The 9,042-nt window shown below is 38.4% G+C and overlaps 1 pseudogene; it reads left to right on the top strand.

Moving 5' to 3' along the window:
- Nucleotides 1-6,822: 6,822 nt before the first annotated feature.
- On the top strand, nucleotides 6,823-7,628 carry LOC128778887 (cytochrome c oxidase subunit 1-like; annotated as a pseudogene).
- Nucleotides 7,629-9,042: the final 1,414 nt, after the last annotated feature.

Genomic DNA, 9,042 nt, shown 5'->3' with positions numbered 1-9,042 from the left:
CTCAGCAACTTGGCTGCAGTAAAAAAAAATACATAGAGTTTAGACCATAAAACTGCAACTAGTCTCTTTTTTTCCCCCAGGGGAGGTTTAAATTTTATTTTTCCTAGTTGGGGTAAATATGAGGCAGGCACTTCTAATTTATTATTTATTTTTTTATCACCTTTCTTTTCTTTTTAAATTTTTATTGAAATTCTAGTTAGTTAACATACAGTGCAATATTGGTTTCAGGAGTAGATTCAACGATTCATCACTTACACACAACACCCAGTACTCGTCATCCTTAATGACCATCACCCGTCTAGCCCATTCCCCACTCACCTCCCTCCATCAACCCTCAGTTTGCTGTCTCTTGTTAAGAGTCTCTTATGGTTTGTTTCCCTCTCTTTTTTCCCCTCTTCCCATATGTTCACCTATTTTGTTTCTTAAATTCCACATATGAGTGAAATCATGGGATTTGTCTTTCTTTGACTGACTTATTTTGCTTAGCATAATACACTCTAGCTCCATCCACGTTGTTGCAAATGGCAAGATTTCATTCTTTTTGATGGCTGGGTAATATTCCATTGTATGTATGTGTATATATATACACACCACATCTTCTCTATCCATTCATCACTCAATGGACATTTGGGCTCTCTCCATAGAGCCAGGCACTTAAAAAAAAGTTCTTTTAAAAGCCATGATCGGGGCGCCTGGGTGGCGCAGTCGGTTAAGCGTCCGACTTCAGCCAGGTCACGATCTCGCGGTCTGTGAGTTCGAGCCCCGCATCAGGCTCTGGGCTGATGGCTCAGAGCCTGGAGCCTGTTTCCGATTCTGTGTCTCCCTCTCTCTCTGCCCCTCCCCCGTTCATGCTCTGTCTCTCTCTGTCCCAAAAATAAATAAAAAACGTTGAAAAAAAAAAAATTAAAAGCCATGATCATAAGTTTGTGAAGTGGAGCCCAAACTACTGAATTTATTTGTGAAAAAGTCATAGTATATGGTCTTTTTAATCTTGCCAAAAGAAAGGAAAAACTACTGACTTACAAAAGTATAGTACATTTTAGGGACTTTTTTAGGACATAATCGCCCAAATGTAATCCTAAGGGAGTTAGTCTTCTAATAATAAGAAAGAAGTTTAGGGGGGCACCTAGGTGGCTCAGTTGGTTAAGTGTCCGACTTTAGCTTAGGTCATGATCCCACGGTTCATGGGTTCGAGCCCTGCATCGAGCTCTGTGCTGACATCTCAGAGCCTGGGGCCTTCTTCAGATTCTGTGTCTCCCTCTCTCTCTGTCCCTCCCCTGCTTGTGCTCTGTCTCTTTCTCTCTGTCTCAAAAATAAATAAACATAAAACAAAAAAACTTAAAAAAAAAAGAAAGAAGTTTAGGTTTTGCCAGTTGGAAATATTTGGAGATCAAATACTGATATACTTTCTAGACCCTTATAACTAATATTAGCTGCGGGTGGGAGGCACAAAGGCTAATGGCTTTAAGACTTTAGTTCTCTTTTCTGCCTTCTCAACTCATTAAAATATCTGATTTAAAAACAAGCTCTACTATAACTGGAAGCTTTTATCTCTTTCTCCCTCTCACCCATTTTGCCCATCTTCCCCCCTCCCTTTCCCTCTGACAACCATCAGTTTGTCATCTACATATGAGATAGATGGTGGCCACACTTGAGAGCATAGCATAATGCATAGGCTTGTGGAATCACAAGTGTAGATTTACCTGAAACTAATGTAACACTGTGTGTCTACTATCGTCAAATTAAAAAATTAAAATAAGCTGTGTTTTTACTCATCATTTCCCACTCCAAGTTTGGATGATGGAAAGAGATCTCTTATTTTGTCCCGGTGTGCTCCCTGCCTTTTCACTACTTTTCTTTTCAAAAGAGATAAACATGTTCTTGTCATCCACAGCTGTTCCTCCAGATGTTCCTGAATCAGGACCAAAATCAGCTCATCTGTGCCTTAAATGTGGTCTTCTTGGGAAATCTCTATCTTCTCTAGGTGAGATGTCTCATAATTCCAGGGCACAGCTGAACGGAGACCTTTTCTTCTAAGAACATCTGCCTGCCAAGAGCAGTATGAAGCATCCTGACCAACTTGGCCATGGAAAAGGCAGGCCAAACATCTAGTGGCCCATCCACGGGAGGCGAGAACGTCTATCAGCTGGGAAATGGGCAGAATTAAACCACAGTGAAAGTTCCTGTTGTAGAGAAAATGCACTTCACTGTTGAATTCAGAGTTCATTTATTGAGGATGCAATGTGTGCTCTGTCATTGGCATTCACCATTTTATTTAAATCTTACTCGATGACATAGTGAATTTCATCACCATTTTATAAATTAGAAAATGACACTTAGGGAATATATGAATAAGGATTCTTTAGATGACATTGCCAGAAATCCAATGCCAGCTATTTTAAGTAAAAGAGAATTTAGTTGGCTCAAATAACTGGAAAACCTATGATGTTGCCTTCAGGCCTGACTGAGTCCACAGGGTCGAAGGTTATCATCATTTTTCTGGCACTTCATCTTTGTGTCTCAGCTCTGTTTCCCTCTGAGTTGGCTTTATTTTCAGATAGGCTCTTTCCAGTGTATCAAAGATGAACACTGAAGTTCCAGGCTGACATTACCCCCACAGCTAGTAATTCCAACAGGGAGAAAGAGTGCCTTTTTTCCTGAAAACTCTAGAAAAAAAAGCCCTGAAGAAGGCTAATTGTTTTGGCTTAGATCACATCCTCATATCTGAACCAATCACTTGAACAATGTGCTCTGGCCAGGCCTGGGTCATGTTGTCCACTTCTGTGGTGAGAGGATGTGGTCTGATCATATGAAGAAGGTCCCCACAGAAGAGTTCAGTGACTATAACAAGTGGAAAAGGAAATCATGTTTGGCGACAAACAAACGAACAAACTCTGTAGTTACCACATTCTTGTAAAGGGAAGTGAAAATCTTGCCCAAGACTACATTGCTGGGATTCATTGTCACCTGAACTGACTCCAAATCCCATTCCCTCCTACCCTAAAGAAGAAAGGGAGGAACAGACAGTCAAACTACCTAAGGAGAGAAGACTGAAGTTAGGTCCACCAAACGTCTCCAAAATACTTTGGGAGTAAATTAAATGGTAGCCTCAGTTCTTTATGGGGTTTGGTGCACTCTACTATAGAAGTAGAGATCCCTAGGAAACTTGTGTCTCTGAATCATGGATTTCTAATTTAGGGTTTGCCCTCATAATTATAAAAATGTTTACTATTCAATTTAACCTGTAATTAAAACTTTCTAAAGTATATTTAAAGTGTTCTTACCATTTTTAAGAGAGCATTTATATAGAATGTAATGGCTCCAAGTCATCAACATAAACATTAGCTATTATGATGTACAACAATATAATTTACAACAATAGAGTCAGGAGACTCTAGAGTCTCTGGAGGGTAGTAGAAGTATTTACCCGTATCTCAAATTTAAGTTTTCCTATCAGCTCTTGTTATTTTTCTGTCACTTCCCTCATCTGTCAAGGCAACCTAAAAAACAAAATAAAATGATAGTTTTACTAGGATAAAAGAGTGGTCATCTACCGCCACTAGCCTCCATCAATGAGCTCTGCTATTATGCTGTTTGATGCTTCAAAAGTATAGTGAACTTAGAAATCGGATAACTGGTCATACTCGAGAGGTGTAGATATGTTCAATCAGTGCTTCTGAGACTGGTCTTTTTGTAAATGAACTTCAAATACATTTATTACTGAAAATGATTTTTTTGTATGGCTGAAGTATTAAGAAATAATATTTCTATAAAAAATTTGGCCAGTAACTACATAGGCAATGCCTCAAATATTTAAAGAAAAATAAAGCATAGGCTTCTTAATATAAAGTAGGTGTCACAACATATTGAGGACATAAATAGAGACTGGGGTACCATGGCAGATCCGGATGTCCCTCTCACCTCCAGAGTGTAAAGGTGGTAGGAAATCTTTTTTTAATGCTTGGAATCCGAGGTTAGATTTGGGTTTGATTTAGAGATTGATCATCTTTTTGTTATGTATGCACAGACAAGTTCCTTATCCTCTCTGAGCTTCAATTTACTCACTTGTAAAACACAAATATGATAGCTTCTTTGGAGGGTACTCACGAAAATTAAATAAGATAGTATTTTGAAGCTCTTGTCAAAAGCACTTTTGAAAATGATGTCTACATTATTGTCGTTATTGTTGTTACTGCTGCTCTGATCCAATAGAATCTAATCACGTGCCAGAGCTGGATTTCAGTAGCATAGCAATATAGGCAGAAGAGTACTGGAGGCTGAAAAACTGAGGTTTAGGGTTTTAGTCTCAAATATTCCTTAACTACTTTCTAACTCTGTTGGAAAAGAGATAAAGAATTGGAGAAATTTTTGTCTCCAAGATTTAAAAAGTAAAGTTTGTAAATGCTTACAATTTGTTTATACTTACTGTTCCATCTATTATTTTAGTGGGAAGGGGGTGAACAGGTGGTAAGAAGTTAGTACAGTAGAGTAGTATCTTATAAAGGAAGTAGGAGACCCTAAGTCAATGGGTGTCATGGAAGTCAACGCAAATAGCCTATCATTCCATATACCAGACCTGCTAGGGCTGTGCATAGAAGTCTAGCAGGCCTGGATTACAGATTCTAAGAGACTCCAACCCTTGGGCTCGATGGCTTTATATTGCATGATTAGGGAAGCATGGCTCCTCCCCTGGTTGTTCAAGGACCAAGATACAATAACAATATTAGTTGACAGAATCTTGGCTCCCACCCTATCTTGCCATCGTAAGCATTCACTGTTGAGGGTAACTCCAGTCTCTCCTGGCCATGATGGTCTGGGAAGAGAAAGCTGGTGTCCAAACTTGTAGTTGACTAGGACTGATTATCTTAAGCACTGATACAAAGCTAGTTTGAAGGGAGCTTCAAGGAAAATCTTTTTTTTTTTTTTTTTTTTTTTTTTTTTTTTTTTTTACTGTGAAACCAGCCTGTAAAGGATCAGTGTTGGGCAAGTTAATTCTTGCCTCTCAGCAGGTAAAGTCATAATTGTATATAATTAAAACTACCTTTGAAAAATCCCTTAAATTTACCCAAAGCACAGTATACATGGTTTATATATAGAATTCTGCACAGTAATTTTATGCACATTAAAAGAGAGAATCACTGGGGCCCCTGGGTGGCCTAGACAGTTAAATGCTTGACTCTTGATTTTGGCTCAGGTCATGATCTCATGGTTGGTGGGATCGAGTCCCCCGTGGGCTCATGTATGCATGCTCTTCCTCTATTTCTCTCTCAAAATAAATAAACATTTAAAAATAAAAAAGAGAGAGAGAGAGAAAGAGAGAGAGAATCACTGAGGTAGGCTGAAGGGTGGAAAAAGGTTAAGTCTGTAGAGAAATACCCAGCATTCAAAGCATTTGGTTTTTAAAACAACACTGAAGGGTGCCAGGGTGGCTCAGTCAGTTAAGCATCTGACTTTGCGACTTTGGCTCAGGTCACAATCTCATGGTTCGTGGGTTTGAGCCCCACATCGGGCTCTGTGCTGCTTCAGATTCTGTATCTCCCTCTCTCTCTGCCCCTCCTCAGATCACGCTGTCTCTCTCTCTCTCAAAAATAAATAAACATTAAACAAATTTTAAAAAACACACTGAAATCACTGCATGAATGAGAGCCTGAGAGCTTACTCTATTCTCTTTTACTAGAAAATCTCTATAGCACTAATATTTATTAATAGGTTTGTTGTTGGAAGAATTGTATCAGTTCTTAAGTTAAATGAACTTTGTTCAGTTTTCACAGGTAACACTTGTTGGTGTAATAAAAACTACTGAATTATTTTTGTTTTCATATGACATTTGAGCTTTGCTTTGCTTTTGGTTTCTTGGCCAAGGGCTATTTTGTAGTCAAATAGAAAACGACATGTGAAATATTACAATGAAAGAAGAAAAATTATTAATAAGAAATGTATATTAAAGAGTCAAATACATCATTTTTCCTTTATCACATTATTAGAAGAAAACTACTATGGACCAAGAAAATTCCTATCCATTGTCTGATTTAATTCTTATAATAATTCTATGATATTCATCCTAGATGAGAAAACTCGGACTTTAAGAGATGAAGTCATTTACCTTGGTCCGTGCATCTTGGGAAAAATGATACCAGAAATAAATCACTGCTCTTTTGAATCTAAGGCTTTATGTCCTTCTCTTGCCTCTGTATATCTTAAAAAACTGTCTGAGAGGCGCCTAGGTGGCTCAGTCGGTTGAATGCCCGACTTTGGCTTAAGTCATGATCTCAGGCCCCGCATCAGGCTCTGCGCTGACAGTTGAAAGCCTAGAGCCTGCTTAGGATTCTGTGTTTCCCTCTTTCTCTGTCCCTCCCCAACTAACACTCTGTCTCTCTGTCTCTCTCTCTCTCTCCAAATAAATATTAAAATTTTTTTAAATCTGACATTTAGTCATCAAGTTAAACCTTAAGTACAATATAAAAATTTACTTGCTTCTTTATACACACTTGCTAAAAATAGGCATGAAATCAGCCTCTCAAACATTTCTCTAATGGTTCTATTTATGCATGCCCATATATCAGCATTACCTGGTTCCAGATGTTATTAGAAATATTGTGGCATTACATTGTTCTGGATGTTATTGTAAATATCAGTTTGCAGTTCATCTGACTAGATTTACTCATATGCTTCGGGAATGACAATTATTTCAGTCTAACTTGGTTTACCGGGATTCGGATGATCTCACATATTGTCACCTACTACTCAGGTAAGAAAAAGCCCTTTGGCTATATAGGAATAGTTTAAGCAATAATATCTATTGGCTTCTTAGGTTTCATTGTATGAGCTCACCACATGTTCACTGTAGGAATGGACGTTGACAGACGAGCATACTTCACATCAGCCACTATAATTATTGCTATTCCTACTGGAGTAAAAAGTATTCAGCTGACCCGCTACCCTTCACGGAGGAAATATTAAATGGTCTCCTGCTATATTATGAGCCCTGGGCTTTATTTTCCTATTTGCCATAGGGGGCCTAACGGGCATTGTACTAGCAGCTCCTCATTAGATATTGTTCTTCACGATACATATTATGTAGTAGCCCACTTCCACTAGGTATTGTCAATAGGAGCAGTATTCGCTATTATAGGAGGTGTTGTTCACTGATTCCCCCTGTTTTCAGGGTATACCCTCGGCAACACCTGGGCAAAAATCCACCTCACGATTTTGTTCATAGGTGTCAACATAACATTTTTCCCTCAACATTTCCTAGGATTGTCTGGAATACCTCGATGTTATTCCAATTACCCAGATGCATACACAACTTGAAATGCAATGTCCTCAATAGGTTCTTTTTCAGCTCATTAACAGCAGTAATGTTAATAATCTTCATAGTCTGAGAGGCCTTCGCATCTAAACGAGAAGTAGCAATAGTAGAATTAACTACAACTAATCTCGAATGATTGCATGGATGTCCTCCTCCATATCACACATTTGAGGAGCCACCTTATGTGCCCTTAAAAGAAGAAAGGAAGGAATCGAACCCTTTTAAGCTGGTTCCAAGCCAATACCATAGCCACTATGTCTTTCTCAATAAAGAGGTATTAGTAAAAAAATTACATAACTTGGTCAAAGTTAAATTATAGGTTTAAATCCTTTGTATCCCTATGGCATATCAACTAGGTTTTCAAGATGCTACATCCCCTATTATAGAAGAACTTCCTCACTTTCACGACCATACATTAATAATTGCATTCCTAATCAGCTCCTTAGTTCTCTATTTCACTAATACTGACAACTAGGCTTACACATATAAGCACAATAGATGCTCAAGAAGTAGAAACTATCTGAACTATTCTGCCAGCCATCATTTTAATTCTTATTGCCCTACCTTCTCTACAAATCCTATATATGATAAATGAGATGAACAACCCTTCCCTAACTGTGAAAACTATAGGACATCAGTGATACTGAAACTATGAATATACTGATTATGAAGACTTAAACTTTGACTCCTTACATAATTCCCATTCAAGAATTAAAACCCGGAGAACTCCGACTACTACAAGTCGATAATTGAGTAGCACCGCCAATAGAAATGACTGTCCGCATACTAATCTCATTGGAAGATGTCCTGAATTCATGGGCTGTTCCACCCCTAGGCCTAAAAACTGATGCCATCCCAGGCAGACTAAACCAAACAACCCTAATGGGCACACGGCCTGGGTTATATTATGGCCAGTGCTCAGAAATCTGCGGCTCAAACCACAGTTTTATACCTATTGTCCTTGAATTGGTTCCACTACCATATTTCGAAAAATGATCAGCATCTATACGGTAAAATCATTAAGAAGCTAAATAAGCATTAACCTTTTAAGTTAAAGATGGGGAGTCTAAGCCTCCTCTTCATGACATGCCACAACTAGATACATCAACCTGATTTATCACTATTATATCAATAATTATCACACTGCTCATTATATTTCAACCAAAAAATTTCAAAACATTCATATCCATGAAATCCAGAACCTAAATCTGCAATAACGCTAAAACAACCTAATCCCTGAGAAGAAAAACGAATGAAAATCTATTTGCCTCTCTCAGTACCCCAACAATAATAGGGTTACCTATTGTTATTCTAAGTGTAATATTCCCAAGTATCCTGTTTCCCTCACCCAATCCACTAGTTAACAACCCTCTGATTTCACTGCAACAATGACTGGTTCAACTGGTTTACCCAGCCAAGTGTTGGCATTTTTGGCTTTCCTTCTTAATCCTGGGAAATAAATTTCCTTCATAAGCCCTGAAAATAAGTTTAACTGTTAGTTGTTACAACAGCTTAAAAGTATTTTATTAATTTTTAACTGTTATTTACATTTTTAAAAATGTTTCTTTATTTTTGAGAGAGACAGAGACAGAATGCAAGTGGGTTAGGGGCAGAGAGAGAGACACACACACACACAGAATCCGAAGCAGACTCCAGGCTCTGAGCTGTCAGCACAGAGCCCGACGCGGGGCTCGAACTCTCACGAGCTGTGAGATCATGACCTGAACCGAAGT

This window comes from Panthera pardus, unplaced genomic scaffold (genome assembly GCF_024362965.1).
Source record: "Panthera pardus isolate Hobbes unplaced genomic scaffold, ASM2436296v1 HiC_scaffold_21, whole genome shotgun sequence".
Taxonomy (NCBI): domain Eukaryota; kingdom Metazoa; phylum Chordata; class Mammalia; order Carnivora; family Felidae; genus Panthera; species Panthera pardus.
This window is presented reverse-complemented; position numbering and strand designations above follow the sequence as displayed.